Source organism: Mercenaria mercenaria, chromosome 8 (assembly GCF_021730395.1).
Source record: "Mercenaria mercenaria strain notata chromosome 8, MADL_Memer_1, whole genome shotgun sequence".
Lineage (NCBI taxonomy): Eukaryota > Metazoa > Mollusca > Bivalvia > Venerida > Veneridae > Mercenaria > Mercenaria mercenaria.
The window spans coordinates 81650310-81668972 of NC_069368.1; the positions used below are offsets into that span (position 1 = coordinate 81650310).

General features: G+C 32.1%; 1 protein-coding gene across 1 annotated transcript in view; it reads left to right on the top strand.

Annotated features, from left to right (window-relative positions):
• Positions 1-12188: 12188 nt before the first annotated feature.
• The window catches only part of LOC123565989 (neuronal acetylcholine receptor subunit alpha-10-like), a 115528-nt gene continuing 109053 nt past the window's right edge, over positions 12189-18663 (top strand). The window contains exon 1 of the mRNA XM_045359778.2: positions 12189-12448. The gene's annotated coding sequence lies outside the window, so the exon portion shown is untranslated. The remainder of the gene's footprint in view (positions 12449-18663) is intronic.

Consider the following 18663-nt stretch of genomic DNA (forward strand, 5'->3'; position numbering starts at 1 on the left):
GACTTAGAAATTCTTGGTTACGGTTTTGTATGTAAGCTGGTATCTCAGTTCTCACTAATAGGAATGGATTGAAACTTCACACACTTGTTCACTGTCATGATTTGACATGCACTGTGCTGGTCCCATAACTCTATTTTGCATTTTTTTGAAAATTATGCTGCCTTTTCAACTTAACAGTTTTATCTTTTTGAAAGTTTTTGTATGTAAGCTAGTTTTTCAGTATCCACTAATGGGAAAGGATTGAAACTTTACACACTCAGTCATGAGTATCAGTCATGAGCTGATAAGCACTGTGAAGGTTCCATAACCCTTTTCCCATTTTAACAAAATTATGCCCCTTTTTCGACTTTTGTATTCATTCAGTTGACAAGGCTGTTGAATAGTCGAGCGTTGCTGTCCTCCGACAGCTCTTGTTATACTGGTAACAGGCACAGCAACCTAATAAGTAGAACATATGAAACCCATCGCAGATTAAGAATTTTTGCCTCATATGTTATCGGAAAGAAATTTTAACACTCTCTTTCCATGAATGTAATTCTTACAATTATAGAGATAGTCTGAATGATGACTTTGGATAAAGACCCGATAAAGAATGCCGAAAAGATACGGCCATATATTGGCGCTTGTTTCATTGCTGGTGGGGGTACCCGGCAAGCAACCTATACAGATCTTTAGCTCCTTTAGAAATGGCTTCTGGAATTTGGCTGGAGGCTATCTTCATCCTACCAAGATCCACGAGACATATATTACTGTTTTCAGAAATGCCCAGGATTTTCAACACCACAAAACATACCACAGATTTTGAACAGCAGTCAAAATACCATGGTTATTATAGCCCAAGGAACAAAGCAAAAAAAAAAAAAATTGATCTCAATAACAATTCATAACACCAACTTAATGTATTGAACTTACAGAAGAAGAGGGAAATTAATATTGAACAAATATTAAGTTAATGAACGTAGATCTTATCCTATACACTGGGACCATCTCTTTATATTTCAGTATAGAAATGCATGTGAGTCTTGTATTGCAGATGAAAGTTTGGTAGGGGACAACTTTGTATGGAAAAGTTAACAAATGTACTAATATTAAGAACAATATCAAACTATTATCAGTTAAGGGATTAAGGGAATGTACTTCTATGAATTCACAGCAGTATTCAACATATTCCAGCAAAACTAACCTGTTAAAGTGCCATTATTCTCACACTCTTAAAATGCTAACAGACCCCTAGCATACTTAATTTCTAAATATGGGTGTACCCCCTCCCCCTGTGGAATCTCAGCACATTTAGATTCAGGTGTTAAATTTACCTGTTCTGGCTTGTTTAATTTGTTACCAAAATCTAGCAGAAAAGATACAGGTGTGTAAGCTTTAGAACCTACTGACAGCGAACCTGAGTTTTAAAACAGAATTTTACAAAGATATAGACATTTACCCTTTTGATAAAATGTTTCAGGAACATCTGGTACTGACCATGTGTATAAAACATTACCTTGGGCATGCTACAGCCATTAGTTACCACATTTTATGAGTATACTTCTTCAATATACAACAATCAGTACCTTTAGAACAGCATATGCAAAATTTCAAACTACAATATTGGCTATTATCCTCATAGCATTTCGGGCTATATCTTTGAAATTTCTATGAACACCTGGGTCAGTACCCATCAGCTACTACATAAGCTTAAATATTTGTCAATGTGTGTTATTTTATCTAAAATAAAAACTTTTGAACATGTTCATATCATTGTTTATATAATGACTGAATAATACAAAATAATATTCATTACCTTAAGTCCATTAAATGAGGCTGACAACGCTTTGAATCGCCAAACTCATTCTCAAAAGCAAAATGTACACATTGTTTGGGGCTCTCCATGCTGAACAATATGTTCCATATTCAAATTGTTTAGTGCAAATGGTACAGCTTCTAAACCATGTTAAATCAGTTAAATACTTTAAACGATCAGAATGAGTAATAAGAAAGTATTGACAAAACAATGTCCATACCAAGTTTGACATTTATAGTTTATAGCATTTTTGAATTATCACATCATTTCGTATTATCTGGATAACAAGGGTGTATACTGTCGAATTAAAAATGTGTCCTTCCGGCACGTGCACAGAGAGTCTGACTTCGGATTTTTTTGTGGAAGAATATGCTTTTTCCTTGTGCCTAATAAACATTCACATAACTTGTCCGAACCGCAACGTCTTGCACAGCAGTACAAATATGAGCAGTGTTGTTTTATTCCAAAATCTACCTTTAAAATGATACGGAATCGATGCTGTCATTAGACAGTTCTTTTCAAATTGTATGTGATGAGTTGAAGTCGGGTCGATTCCCGATTAAGGCAGTGCCTTATTTCATATTATTCTTATTATATTTGAGGTATTGTGAGCGTTTGTGCTTGCAGTATAAACGTGTAATGATATGGCAACACACTGACGACAACCACATTGATCTGTGGATTTGTCTGAAAGAAATATTAATATGTTTTGTAATACCTAATTACAAAAGCTGGTTTGTGGACTCACCCAGATACCATGTTTTAATAACATCTCTGATATATCAGTATTCCTTGTCTGGCACTGTGAAGTCTATTGCAGATAAATTACGAATGTGTTTCGTATAACAATCATATTTATACATTGTACTATCAAAATTAAATAAGTAACACTCACAAGATATTACTTATATTAAGAAACACACTTGCAAAATTAAATATCAAAATATGTGTTTAATGCGACTTTACCTTATGATTTTCATAAACATAATCATGCGCTTTTCCCAAAAACTGGTAGAATACAAGAGATGCTGCTGTAACGTAGGTTGGTAGAACACCGGAGTCTTGCTAATATGTCCACAAACATTCTACTATCGTTCTACTCATACTTTGTAAATAAATCCATAAGAAGATCCTTTGGAAGGATAGAAAACCATTAAATGGAAATATACTACGTTTCCTTTTGTAAGGAAATTTAGTCTGACATATTCCGCATAGGTTCGTAACATTGCATTGGGTCTCTTTACAGTAACATCAGGTAAATTTTAATCTTATTAGTTAATAAGCAAACATAAGTATTCTAGTAAAATATTTTTAAAAGAAATAAAATAACTCTATTTGCATATCATTAAAAAGCGACATTTTTATGCCTTACATCAGAATTTTTCTTTTATAATATTCTTATTTTGAGTTTCTCTCATATGATATAATACGAGACATATCAAAATAATGAAAAAATAATTGAAATATGATACTATTTATCCAAATATTTCTTTGCTAATAATTCGGATCAATTATTCATTATGATGTATAATTACGATATAGAAAATCAAAATTGACATTAAACCGCAGACCTACTGGCAATTACTTTAAATTTTCCATTTGTATCGTTTTGTTTACTTGGCTTAACAGACATCATTCATCTTAAAAGCTAGTACTGTTTGTTTAAAGTTAAACGTATAAATATGTAATTCTTACGAATGCTGTTTTTTTTCCTTTAAAGACTTCAATCCAGACCCAATGCCTCTCTAACTGTTCTGTTTGTTTTGTTGGGTTAAAAGACACACCAACACAATCATAAGGCATTTGGCGACTTTCAAGATTTTTAATGTTGAGGAAGACCTAAGGTGCCCCTCCGTGCATTAATTCATCATGGTCGTGCACCTGGGTAGAACCACTGACCTTCCATAAGCTGGATGTCTTCCTCTTATGAAGAATTCAACGCCCCGAGTTGGGGTCGAATCCATACCGGTGAGGGACAAGTGATTCGAAGTCAGAGACCTTAACCGCTTTGTCATGGAGGCCCCCCTCTCACAATCGATTTGTAAACTGATGCAAATTTAAAATAAGGAATTTAAAGTATTATCAGAAATAAGTGACATTAAATGAATGTTTATTATTTAGAAAACTATGCATTAAATGAGATAAAATTGTGTAGTTGAACCAGTATTATCATGCCAAGCCAAGGGATAGTCAAACTACAAGGCTGAGGCAACATTTTATTCATTGCTACAGATTTACATGAAGTGTGTTCACAATATATTGTTCCATGATGCATGGTCTTTATGAATGTCACAATTTGTCTGAACTCTCGTTTGCGTCTAGATTTTACAGTTATAATGAAATAATATTGTGCACAATACACCCCGTGTTGATATTAATTCTGATTCTTTATTAACATATATGATCCTTTGGGATCACTGAGCCCAATCAATCCTATTAAAAGTTGGGGTGGGGGGGGGGCGTGAAATGTGTTGCACTTCCCATTACCTCTCATGAAGAGACTCGAGTCGAACCGAGTCTGCTATTTCTTTGCTTTGTTTCTATGACAAAGATTCGAATACCAAAGAGTAATACACAATGCAATTATGCAGCAGACGATGTAACTGATTACAGATTTATCTGCTGAGCACTATCCTTTAACTCCTAAAATTATGTCTTTTGGTATTTCTGGAAAATTTTCAGCAAAGTCTGACAAATGTTGGCTGTCATCGTCTTGTCATTTATAACCCATCAGAAACGTTATTTTCTAAAACCTTTGCTAATACGTCAAATAAAACTTTGTAACTAAGCGAATAAGCGTACTGAACAGCCCATTGGTAGTTACTACTATATTCATTCTGATCTGTCAATCATGTATAAGCACAAACTGCATATTATACCTTCTGTTTTAAAGTACAGCACGAAAAATATCCACAGTCTGACAAATATAGGGTTTTTCAATACATTACTGCGGGTTTTTAATGGCCGCAAACAATTTTTAATGCTAACATTATGCCCAATTTTGTACATGTGTTGTGATGTTTAGCTATTTATGCCGTATACTTCTGTAGAATCGTTGATAAGCTAGTAAGCATGGTTCCTTATAACATTTTTTTAAAGCTGCTTCTACTGTATCAACAATGTTACAATAATTACATTTATTAATTAAAAAGCAACTGTTTCGACACGGCGTGAATTTTATCTGCACCAGCAACTGCTAGACAAATTAAAGGAAGACAATTTTGTACAAAAAGCAAACGTAATTTTCCCGTTAAGTGATCTCGCGTTCCTATCATATTCTGATACATCAGAAAGCTTAAAATTGTCTCTTGATTACCGGCAAAGGAGCATATCAATAATTTCGTAAAAAGTTCGTAATGAAGAACTTTTGGACAAATCAAATTCAGTTAAACCCTTAATATGCAAATTGGAAAAGTTGAACAATTCTGTCGCCAAAAATGAAATAGATTTAGATTATTGCTGTAAAATGGAGTAATCTTGAAGCATATTTTATTTGTCAGTATATTATGATAAATACCGTTACTTTAAAGTGAACGTTCAAACAGAAATTGAAACTCATCCTCAAACTACAATTACTGGAACTTTACATGTTTTCTACCTATTATATTCAGTTTCTAATCTGTCAGATGAAACTCGAAATCTATTATTTTACTATTAATATTTTTACCAGCTCAACATGTCTAGTAGAAGATACTTTGGGAAGCAAAGAATGCAACCAAGCAACAGAATAGGAGTCTCAGTTTGACTGAGTCCTTTCAAGAGGGGTAATGAAATGCGCAACTCCCGAGGTATACCCCCACCTGAACACCGGCTTTAACGGAACTGTTCAGATACACTAATTGGACTGCAAGGAACATACAATGACAGAGTCCACGTACAGGGAGACTTAATTATGTCGTGTTAAATTTTCCAAAGGACGTATATGACTCATCCATGAAAGCATTAAATTAAGAGCTAGAAGTTCATGTTTACCTCGCAAGATAAGAAGCAACAAACTACTATGTGAAGAACGGAATGTACAGTCAAAACTCTGCATCTCGAATTTCAAGGGACCGTGCTTTTTATTTCGAGATAACAGTCGGTTCTTAACGCGCACACGATTCCGTACAGTTTGTATTTGTCAAAGTTTTCAGTTTTTCGAAGAATAAAAATTATACTAACCTCAAATGTTTTTGAGTCAAGATTCCTTTTTGTACCACATTCCTCTCTCGGAGGATTGGCAGCATTTCGATCTGACATTTTGAACGAATGATGCTTTCCCCCAAGAAGTTATTTTTTATAGTCTCATTGCGATTACCTCTAATTAATCCTTAGTAAAGATTCCAACTGTTCAAACTAATTAATTCATCAGTTTGAATCAAATGCAATTTTCATAACGTCTCAAAAACAAATGACAGCTGATTAAAGAAATCTATTTTTTACATCAAACAATCATCATTATGGCACGTGCAAGTATGACATCATCTCACTTTGATAATCGCCGCACCTTTGATATGTCGGTATCACGGCTTTCTGAACAGAACAGAACAGAACAGAACAGAACAGAACAGAACAGAACAGAACAGAACATCTCTTTTATTCTGTCAATACATGTACACACATGCAAATATGAGGAATTTACAATAGACAATATGATCTATTGCGAGGCTACCATATATAAACACATCAAGGTACAGTATATTAGTTATAAACAATCAATATTAAACACATGATATGCACACTTCATATTAACGAAAATAATAATCTGTAAATATGGAAAAGAGATTACATTCTAATTTCTGGCAATTTGTAGGATAGCCTTTACAAACTTACAAAGCTTCAAAAATTCTGATTTGTTGCTAGTACACATTATTTTTTCTAATTTAAACATATTCGAACGTCGATAAAAATATGGTTTGATAAACTGTCTTCTGTCATCGGAGAACTGTTCACATTCGAATAAATAATGAAATTCATCCCGCATTTTGTTTCTACAGGAGTTACAAGTTCTTTCATTTATTGGTATTCTTGACCAGTTTCCCGTTTCAATAGGTAAGCGGTGATTCCTTGTTCTAAATTTAATGAAATTATATAATAAAGAGGGTTGTAGTTTGGATAAATAAGGTTCAATACCAAAAGATTTCTTAAATACATTGTATGTTTTTGCTAAAACTAAAAATACTAATTATTTAAGAATAAATCCTGTAGTTTTTGTTTAACGGTCATCTTTAACCATTTTGCAGTCGGAAAATTTTTATCCGTCCATATATTAACAAGGCCGCATTTAATCAAAATAGATCGAACATTGTGTAACCATGGGTACTTTATTTTAAGCATTTCAATGGGTATGGTTTCTGTTGACTGTAAAATATTTTTATAAACTGCAGTTGATAATTTGTTTGGGGTGTCTCCACCTTCAGTTACACAGAGCCTTGACCAAAAAGAAATTATTTTTTCTTCTGTATCTATTGACAATGGCATACATCCCGTTTCACCGTAAAAAAAATAATTAGGAGTAGACCTTTTTAATTTTAATACATATTTTAAATTTTTAATTGTACACGCTCTATTAATTCTAGTTTACCAAAACCCCATATTTCAGCTCCATAAAGTAAAATAGGTTTGACAGTTCTGTTAAAGAGATCTATTTGTAAATCTATTGGAAGGTTAAGACGATTGGAATTTTTAATAAGACTATACATTTCCCTAGTTGCTTGGTTTGAAATATGTTTTTTACAACTAAGAAAAGAGCCACTTCTATTAAAATACAGACCAAGATATTTATATTCATTCACGACCTCTAAGGCTTCATTTTTAAAAGTAAAATTATATATAGGTTGTTTGCCTTTAGCGAAAACAACAATATTCGTTTTTGAGGTGTTTACCGTAAACTTTCAAGTATCACAGTATTGTTCGTAAGTATTTAAAGCTTCCTGTAAATCATTCGCTGTTTCTGCCATTATTACTGTATCATCAGCGTAAAGTAAAATAAAAAAAATTAAAAAGATTAAAGAGTTCATTTTTATTTTGTTTATTTTGAATTGTTATTTCTGGTACATTACTATTATTTTGAAAAAAGTCCTTAAGATCGTTTAAAAATAGTGAAAAAAGCAAAGGTGATAAATTTTCCCCTTGACGAACACCAATATTACAAGAGAAAAAGTTAGAAAATTTTGAATTTACTCTAACACAGGATTTTATATCATTATACATGTTTCTGATTACTTGGAGACACTTTCCGTTGATTTTAGTATTCATTAATTTTTCCCATATACCTTTCTCCAGACCGTGTCGACTGCTTGTTTTAAGTCGATAAATGAGCAGAATAATTTTCTTTTGTTATTATTTAGATATTTACTTCAAATGTAGACAGCATGCAGAAAATGTACCAACTTTTAGGTCGTTCCATATAAAACATATATTAGTGACATGATATAATTATTGCATAATAAATAGTCTAAATTATTGAAAAAATATTGCTTTTCTTATATTCATGCAGAAAGTAAAAACTAGTATATTGCAATTCAATTATCTGAGGGAAATCAAATTCTATCATATTTTACAAATAAATATTAGTTGTGTTGTCATGGCAACTTAAAGTCCAAAAACACCATGAGAATATAGAGGCGTAAAGATAATATGCCCTTGATGAATGCCTTCAATGACTTACTTTTGAGCATTGTAAGTTTTTGAATAGTGAAGATAATTTCTTCAAATTTTCAGATTTGAAAGATGAAAGAATATTCTTAATAAATATTTTGTTATTTAAATTTTGACTTTTTTTATCCCTTATAAGGTTTTGTCATGGAACATCCCAGTGTATTAATGTATTTAGCGCTACGTCATACAGTAACAGTAGTTTGTTAAAAAAAAAAACAGTCATTTTTGTGGTAGTAGAACACATTTATACTGTGTTCAGCCAAACATGTATTTATGTGCTATATTACACCTAATACACAGTACTTTTGAAACACATACACTTGTAAATTTTATGTTATAAAACCACATGTAGTAATTGTTCATATTTCAAACATGAAATTTTGGTCTGATATGCTTTTAATATATTGCATGTCAACACGATTAACCCACTATAAACTGATTATTATCTAAACATTGCATGAATGAAATATTAGAACAGCATCAATGATAACAGAATTCAAGATTGTCCAACACGTTCGGAATAAAATATCTACAATGTAGAATATGATGAAACTTAAAAAAAACACTCTTGAACATACTTAGAAAATGTGCAAGATAAAAAGGCTTGAATTTGAAAAAGATGAACCTCAGGGAAGTTTTTATAATCACAATTTTTATGACATATTTGCGAATAGAAAATGTTCTACAGTGTAGATTTTAATGAAATTTATCACAGTTGTATATTGACCTGCTATTCATTATATGGTCAAATAAAATCTATATATATTTGTGCCTTTTTCTGGAATATTTGCCCATGATGAAAGAGAAAGAAATAAAGCAGGTTTAAGACATTATTTGGCCCAGGCACTTCGGAATTATGGCCCTTGAATTACCGATAGGCCGCTTACTCCAAAACTTACCCATAAGCCGCTTACTCCAAAACTTACTCCCAAACTATCAAAGGTATATTTTCTGTGAGTAAACAATATATAAAGACAGACTTAGTATTCAGATGATTAGGCAGTTGTGGGAGACATGCGCTTTTCACAAAAGCAGCTCTAGTTCGTAGATTGGTTTTCGGTTCCACATGCCGGGTCCAAGATTAACGATATGTCATCAATGTCATTTATCAAGCGTGCAGAACTACACTATCTGTATAGTACTAGTACTTTTAAAAATATTTCTCATAAATAAATGATATTAAAGTTAATATTCTCCAGGCTAAGCTTAACTTTTAGTGGAATCTCATTTGGTGGAAGGGAGTTTTCATGTATGAAACACATTTTGATTGCCCTAATCTTATTTAGAAATATTTCAAACTGAATGTATTTGTTGAATTTTTGTTACTTATTTAATATTTTATTTTGTTTCTTGAACTTACACATTCTAGAAGAAAATAGAAAAATCAACAATCAACTATCTCGTGTATTCGAAATGCATAAAACAAAGAGCTGTAAACATGCTGTTAAGACGTTGATTCTTACTCATTCTAGTATAATGCATTGAAATGCTGTTCCTGTCTTAGGATGTTGAAACAATCACATTCCGTTTAGATGAGGAATCATCTAACCAAAATAACTTGATATTTTCATTAAAGCTATGCTAAATCTGTCTAAACAGTGCTATGAGCTGATCATTTTTAACTTTAGACGTATTATGTAAAAATAATGTCACCTTTTATTTGAAGAATTCTATATCCAGACACGCAAAATTAAAATAGCCACACATTTCCACGTTTCCGCGTTTTATAAATGTTCAGAAGTAAAAGTAAGGTTACCTTCTACTTTTTTGGACAGGAGTACTTGTGTTGAGTTGCCAACCTAAAATTGTTGAACAACTGGATTTATAGATATTATTTCAAACATGTATTACTTTCTAGGATTGACATATCACACGTACGATTATTTTAAGGAAGGTAATAGCAGGCTGTAATAATATCCCAGAAAAAAATTCATTTAATTAAGAAATACTGTTGCCGTATCCATGCTTCTTAAAGTTATGAGGACAATGCTCTAATGCTGATATGCTGTCATACAAGGTCAAAGTTTTCACATTCATCAATTTGTTGAAACACAGCTGCTGTTTACATGTCTGTGTTGTCATGTAGACATTGATGCAATAAAATATGATTAGTAATATAGTATCATAACAACTACATAGTGCTCGTTGAAAAACAGTTATTAAATAGATGAGTAAAGTTAGAACATTCATCAGAGATAAAGCTAAAGTTAGATATAATAAACACACACGCACCATCCTGTAAATATGCTTCGATCATTGTCTTATAAAGTTGGTTAGTCACTTTGATGAAACTTTATAATACATAATGTCTGCACGAAATGTAATCAATGATAGATATGTCAGTCATAACGTATTCCTTTAACCTCAATATAAAAATTGTTTGTTCTGCAAAATGAAGTGCATTGCAAAATTGTACGAGAGAAAGTGTAGTTACAATGACCCAGAACATCTGTGAATTTATCGGTATGTCTGTGACCATTAGGTGTGCACAATGGACAATGTTTTCTCGCATGTCATAACAACTAGCCGTTTCATGTCTTTTCAAGTGTTTTAATACAATTTACCAATTTACCCATTACCGTTGCGTTTGATCAGAATCCTTAAAACTCTGATGACCAAGATGTTGTGTTTATGCATGTTTGTACGTCACATTACATGTCTAGACCACAGAAAAGCATTTTGGCAGAAATGGGTTGGAGTATAAAGATACTTGTATATAACCGTTACAGTTCAGTAAACCAATGAATATTTTTGTTTGATTGACCTCCTTTCACATAAATGTAACGTTTTGTATCTCCTTGGGTAGCTGAAAAACGTTATCTAAAACAAAAATACATTAGAAGTTAATTACATAATAAGCACATGCATTTGTGCAAAAATAACCAAAGATTTACCGGTACAATGTATATCATTACGTGTCTTGTTAAGCGTTAGTGGCTCAGAGATAAAACACGTCAGTGAAGGTAGTGTTCACTGAAATAAGCACTTATAATTATGATCTGTTAATACTATAATGATAGTAATAATAACAATAATAATTTGTTAACGTAAACGGTATATTTGGCTCTAGGCCAGTATGGAAACTAGTCTATGTTCTTACTTGAAATACAACGCGGGAAATATACAAACATTAGTTTATACACATCAATTGTTAATTACCGCTAATTTCTGCATTAAACCAGTAAATTATTCAATAATGCTAATACTAGACCCTCACGACTTCCGTAATATGCAGATAACACCAGACAACTATCATATTTTATCGACATTAATCAGGTATATGTATCGATTTTAACTGAATAGATATAATGGACATTCAGAAGTACAGCTTTAAAATCTCAAGGAAAGTCCATGCAGTGTTCATGTTGTTTTAAAATTATTAATTGCTTTCTAAAATGCGTATCATTATCCAATATAACGTGTGATTACACCTTATGACATTGAATAAAAGTAAAAAATGTTATTTAAAACAGTATGCCGGAATCTGGATTTCATATTTTTGACAAATACAAGTGTCACATATTCAATATGTGAATTTAAGCACGAGAAGTCCATCAGTGACCTTTTTTATTATTTTTTCTCGGAATAAGTAATTTGCCAAGCAGCTGGCGTATTTCCATCCAAAACAGGATATAGCCAGCAACAAAAGCTTCGACTTTATTCAAGTGTTCCAAGTTCTTGCTGCTCTGAAAAGAAGACCAGCTGCCACCATAATAATTTCCGACGCAAGGTACATGAATAAGTTGTGTAAAGGCCAAACAATCCGTTAAATCCGTCGACAGGAGCGTTGGACAATTCGCACGAAACAACAATCGGAAAACGGAACATTCAGTAGGAGAGTTTTTGCCCTTAAACATGAAATGAATAACATAGATTTCTGGTGAAATGGAATAAGTTTTCGTGTCGTTATCTATTTATCATAACATATGCTACATTGGAAAATATTTCGTTTAGTGTGTCACGGTAAAATATTGATAAAATTCTGATTTTTTTTAAGGGATATGAAAACGGGCGGTAAGTTTATATATTGTTTGCTAGTATATTTCATAATTTTATGTAATTTTTGAAACTACATTATGTTTGAATATAAATATGTAGTACCTATTTATACACTTCATTTATATTAAAGTGAAAACAGAATACAAGTTTTTAACTTTTTATTTACAATAGTTCTTTGTTTTTTACAAAATTGTTTTATTTGTCGTTTTAGTTGAAATAAAAGGGTTTGAAAAAGAGCAGTTTCAATTTCTGCAGACCTTTGAAGGTTTAAATTAATCAACATTTATATGTCCTTTGGTTTAAACATACTTATTCCCAATAATATGCATAATTATATTACTTACTTTACAAGTACAGTTGATGGAAAGGATTGCAGTAGAAGGAAAGACAAGTTTTATGGAGTTCTTCTCCTATATGTCCTTTCATTTTGCAAATAAAACAATATTACGTACTTATAATTGTTTTAAAGATATCCCCAAAATGTTAAAAAAAATGATTCGGATTTTCTACTTTTTGAAGCATTATGAAAATCAGTTTATTTTTTAGTTTTTGTGAAAATCAAGTAACCCTTATTTTTCGAGTTCATGCAAGTATTGAGAGAAAGAAGACGTGTTTAGTACATTACTGCAATACTTGACTGTGATGAAAACGATAATGTTTTTTGGGAAATTATGCTGAATATCAAATGGTCACAAACGAATTAAATGGAGAAAATAGTAATTTAAAATCTTTTCTTCTTTATTTTTTTTTTGTTTTAAGATTTTTGTTTTGATATAGTAAAATAAACTGAACATCGTTTTTATGTTTCTTTATTTAATACCTAATGTTTTTTTTCTCAAAAAGTAAATGATTTAGACTTGTATGTAAGCATACGGATGAAAATCGTAACTATTAAACACATTTTAGGTTCAGTGACATGAAACCGAGCTTTAACACATAGATCTTTTGTCACAGCAAAATATCCATTAAAATAGAAAAAGTGGAAAATCTAGTGAACAATGAAAACGAAAACTAAATAATAATAAAATAACATCGTTTTGACTATATCTGACTAATTACACAAAATAAGCACATGACCTTTTTGTAACCACATCGAAAATTCTACAAGAAAAAGTCTAGCCCGAAAAATCGATACTTCTCAACTTTCATAGATTTACGTACATCTCCGTAATAAAGCGGGGTCATATATCACGTTTAAAGTCCTTAAAAATTTTCTTATTTTATACAAAATAACAACTAAAGCTTATTCCAAAGATGCAGGTTTTTTTCACATCCTTTTGTTACTAAATTGTACACTTTTGGGCAAAGCAAAGCAGTTTGTACTTATATGCAAATAGACCTATTGAAAATCAGTCGTGCAAAAATTGTTTTTATCTGTTTTACTTTAATTTATGGACTTTTATTCTTACCTAACGCATATTCATTTTAATACCTTTATTTAGTTTAAGAGTAATTTGAATGTTGAACAAGAAAATTGCGATAATGTACACGAGTGATATAAAACAGTCACTTTACCGACAAATATAATACGGAAAAGCATGACAGTAAAGTAAAAAAAAATAAAGTAATCTTTTTTAATTTTGAAATATTCCGCGGCATAACATATTTCAAAGTAGACAATTTATAGCGGATAAAAGAATTATCTACGTTTAAAAGTCTGTACAAATTAAATGAAATTATCCCATTTTAACAAAAAAACCAACAAAAAAAAAAACAACAACAAAAAACCCCAAACAAAAACAACAAAAAACAACAACATAAGAAAGAAGTTTCAGAAACGCATATAAACAAATTCTGTTACTCAACTTTAGCATTTAGTTGTCTAGTAACGCAGGCCAGATTGGACATAATAGATATATCTTTATGCTATATTTCGTTTATAGCTATGGATTAGTCTGTAAAATATATATAAAAGAACTGCAACTTAAAAGTTTGTATAAATTCATTTTTATATAATTGACTTCGTCTGCATAACAATTTTCGAGAACTTTCGGAAATCTCCGAAGAACTTCAAGTCGACCCGAATCTTAATATTTATGGCAGTAGTGTTTGTATAAATTCACAAAGGTGAAGTGAAATTTGAAAAACAAATTATTTTTACAAAGTTAAGTTAATTAAGGAATGGTTCATTCTTTGAAATGTCACCTAACTTAAAAGTGATCATTTTATCTATTGTTTATCATACATTGTGCAATAGCTGAACAAAAAATGGCCCTAAATTTTGTCCAAACATATTGATCTCAAAGTTAAAAGGGTAAGTGAGAGCATTAATACTAGTATACAATTTTCAAATTATACCATCATTTATACTAGTATACGATTTTCAAAATCATTCCATCATTTATAGGAAAGATTTATATAGAATATACAGTTACAAAATACGTTTTTCAAACTATGTCTGTCTAATTATACAATAATGGCATAATAGTATAGGGAATATACCTATTATGTCTTGTTTGAAATTGAATCAGAATAGCAAAAGCGACGTGTTCACCAAAAGGCTACCGAGGCAGAAAATAATTTCTTACTATTATGCCTGTCATATTCACAGCTTCGAAAATGTGTTATTCCACTAAAAATAATTAAATGCTGTTTTATGTTGCCAGCCACCAGTAGTGTGTGTGAGTGTGTGTTCGGTCGTAGTGTGTTTCTGTTCTTTTTAGCAATATAAAGACCATGTCCACTTGTAGCGATGCACACAATGCCAAATTTACAGTTATGTCAAATAGGAATTCCACGTCGCAGACACGTGACCTGATACCCATGCTTATACCAGGCTGACCAGTTCTAGAAATATCTGAATGCTAAGCCCCAAATAAGGCAGTTACTAATATAATTTCTGAATTTCTTGGTACGACGCGGCCACGGGGCGAACCCGCACTCGAAGCGTGCGCTCTACCACTAGGCTACCGAGGACAAATACTGAGTCTATGTATTTATTTCAATAAACATTTAACCTTGAATTTCGATTCAATGTATTACTAACGGAAACAATATGCCGATTCAATATGTAAGAGACAAGTTTTAAGAATTAAACGCATGGTATTTAGGATTACGGTGCACGGCATTATTCTTTTATTTTTGTTGTTGTCGTTATCTATAGGTTTTACTTTATGTAACTTTGTGTTTATGTCAACCATGTACACATCAATTACATACACTACTATAGGAGTATGACTTGAGGAGACTGAATTGTTTGAACATGGCTTTCCTGTTGGATATATTTCCTTTTTTTAAATATATGCTAGCAATTGAGTGGAATGATTAAAAACCAAATTTCTATAAAAACAACAACAATTTACATTTCTAAGCGAGATGATAAAATCGTCAATGGTGACCTTATAATTAAAATCTACATGAAGACCATTTGGAACAAGCAAAACCAGAGGACTGTGGAAATGTTCAACAACGTTCACATCTTCTAGCAGATCTACCAGATTAAGTTTTTTTGTAAGGCCTAACATATTTGTACATATATTTAAGCGGATTCATGGACTCAAAATGACCTGATTTTATGATCAGTTGAACAAAGAAGGAAGTCAAACTCTTCGATAAAGATTGACGCACGTAAAAACATTGAGAGAAAATTATGACGCCAATTACAAATATCCGCATGACATTCGGTCCTGTAGACTTGTTATTTCAGTAATTTTAAAAAAATGTGTGTGGCTTTAACAAAAGCAGTTTGTTTATGATAAGCCAATACTTCTATTATCCTAGATAATGTGTTGCATCACCCCTTCACCAAATCAGATTTAGGTCTGTGAAGTTAGCAGTGGCTTAGACATTAGACATTCGTATAGCAATTCAAAAAATCAAGGCGAATGCCTATCTGCATAGGCATTAGACGTTCGTATAGACATTCAAAAATCAATATATAGTTTATGATAAGCCAATACTTTTATTATCTTAGATAATATGTTGCATAACCCCTTCTCCAAATCAGATTTAGCTAGATGTTTATTTACTTCCAGGTTTCACTGCAAATCGGCCGTAACTCGTTTAAAATTAAGAAAGAGATACGACCGTCTCAGAGAGTCATCAATATGCATGCCAGGCTACTACTATTCCTTAAGCATCATTACAGTAACACACGGAACAATATTTGGTCAAACTAAAACACGATTTTAAACGAAGTGTAAAACGGATGCATACAAAAAGTGCACGTTCAGTTAGGGAGCATGTAAAACCCATGTACTGACTATTCTAAAATGACGAACTATGTTGTTTTACCAAGGTGTCATGCCACTCACTTAATATAAAGAAAGAAATACGACCATTTCTCAAAGATTCATCAATATGCATGCCAGGCTGCAAGTATTCCTTAAGTATCATTGCTGTGTCACACGGAATTATATTTGTTCAAACTAAAACACGATTGTAAACGAAATGTGAAACTACATAACTGAAGGATGCATACATAAAAGTGTAAGTTCAGTTAGCCATGAACTGTCTATTCTAAAATGACGAACTACGTTGTTTTACAAAGGTGACGTCCCACGTACTCCTTTATTTATTTGTTTTGCATTTGTTTTCATTTTTATTTACTTTGTATATGTTTTGTGGTGTATTGTCTGTCATTCACACATTTATAAGCACACTTGTGGAGACGTGGCTATTTCTGTTGGTTCTTTGTTCTTGTTTATACGCTAGTTGGATTTTTATTGTGACTAATGAGTGAAGGAATAAAATCTGTAAGAAGATTTCTTTGAATTATAGCACGCAGTCAAGAAAAATAATAATAGTCTTGGTTTGATTGTTCGTGGGGTGGCCTTTTCTATCCAGTTGTCTACTGGTGCACGAAATGATGTCTTCCTCCATCCATCATTAAAGCTATAAAATCTCCGTACGACCATAGTTTCCCGGACAGCGTCATTATGCGATGGGACAGTAAATTCATTAGATGGAGAAATCAGAATGAGTCCGTGTCTTATTACGAGAGAACTATAATTTCTCCGTCTTAGGAGCAAGCTGAACAGATAATTTAATTTGTACAAAGAACGTCGTTCATCAAATAAAGATATCCTGTTATAACAAACATTTAGATAAAATGCAATCAACGGCATCATAAAATAATAACGTATTGTTATTAACAACAATTCAATTTCATTAAGCGACAGAAAACGTAACGAATAAAACTAAATATAATTACATAACACATGATATTTAGAAAATATATTCTGCATGAAAATAAAATGTTTTCATATACATGTATTCCGATATCAGTACATCACAGCTGAATTTTAACCTGTGTCGTTCGCATACATGATATGTAACTATTTTTTTTAAAAGAATAAAAAGTAAAAAAAAGGCAATTCGAGAATGATTCGTGTAACAAGGATACATAGTCATGCCACGCTAAAGTACAAAATTCTAGTTATACAATATCAGTGGAATTTGATCACTACTAGTGTAACATGTGAAGTCAAAATGGAACAGCTGTACGGATTCCACATTCAGTACATATTCAATGTTCTGTTTAGATAGTGCTGATTTTTTTCTGTATAATGTGTACCTTAAAAGAGTCATTAAATTTCTGTGTAGGCTTGTAGGTTTTGGATTTCACGGGATGGCTGGTTTGTTGGTTGTGATTTATCACTCTAGCCTAGTATTTTATGTGTTGGCCGTAATATTCAAATTACGGCTTAACGTACGTACTTCATCACGTTAAAAAGTATATGTGTAATGCTTTCTAGTCGGATAGAAAAAAATACGCCACACTCTCCTCATTAGAACCGATGGAATTTCAACAATACTTTCTCTTCTTTCATAGTTCAAACTGTTTCTTAAGTGACTTTTGAACAACATGTCTTTATGCAGAATTCTTCACTGTGTTGTATGAAATATGCAATCGATCACTGCTATTTGTATTGAAGTTCTTTCTTCCAGTTTGTTACGACTAATACTAGTAAATAGCCCTTTGAGAAGTTAAGAGAATTTTAGACAGAAATCCTGCCCTCTCTTTTTTCGTGGGCTGCTCATTTAGGTTCCCTTTACTGAGTGTTGTGTGAAGGAAGTATCTTAGTGGCCAATGCTTCTTTTACAGATATCATCTTGCAGACGAGTTGTTTTTCTAATAGGATCTTAAATGCGTAATTGACAATCTATCTTGCCCCGCAGGGGTTAATCGCTTTGTTCCTGGAAAGTTGTTTTGTCACGCTGTTTTGTATGCAATTACAAGTAATTGATCAATTATCTTTATAATTGAGGTTTAAACGTCCCGTCAGTAC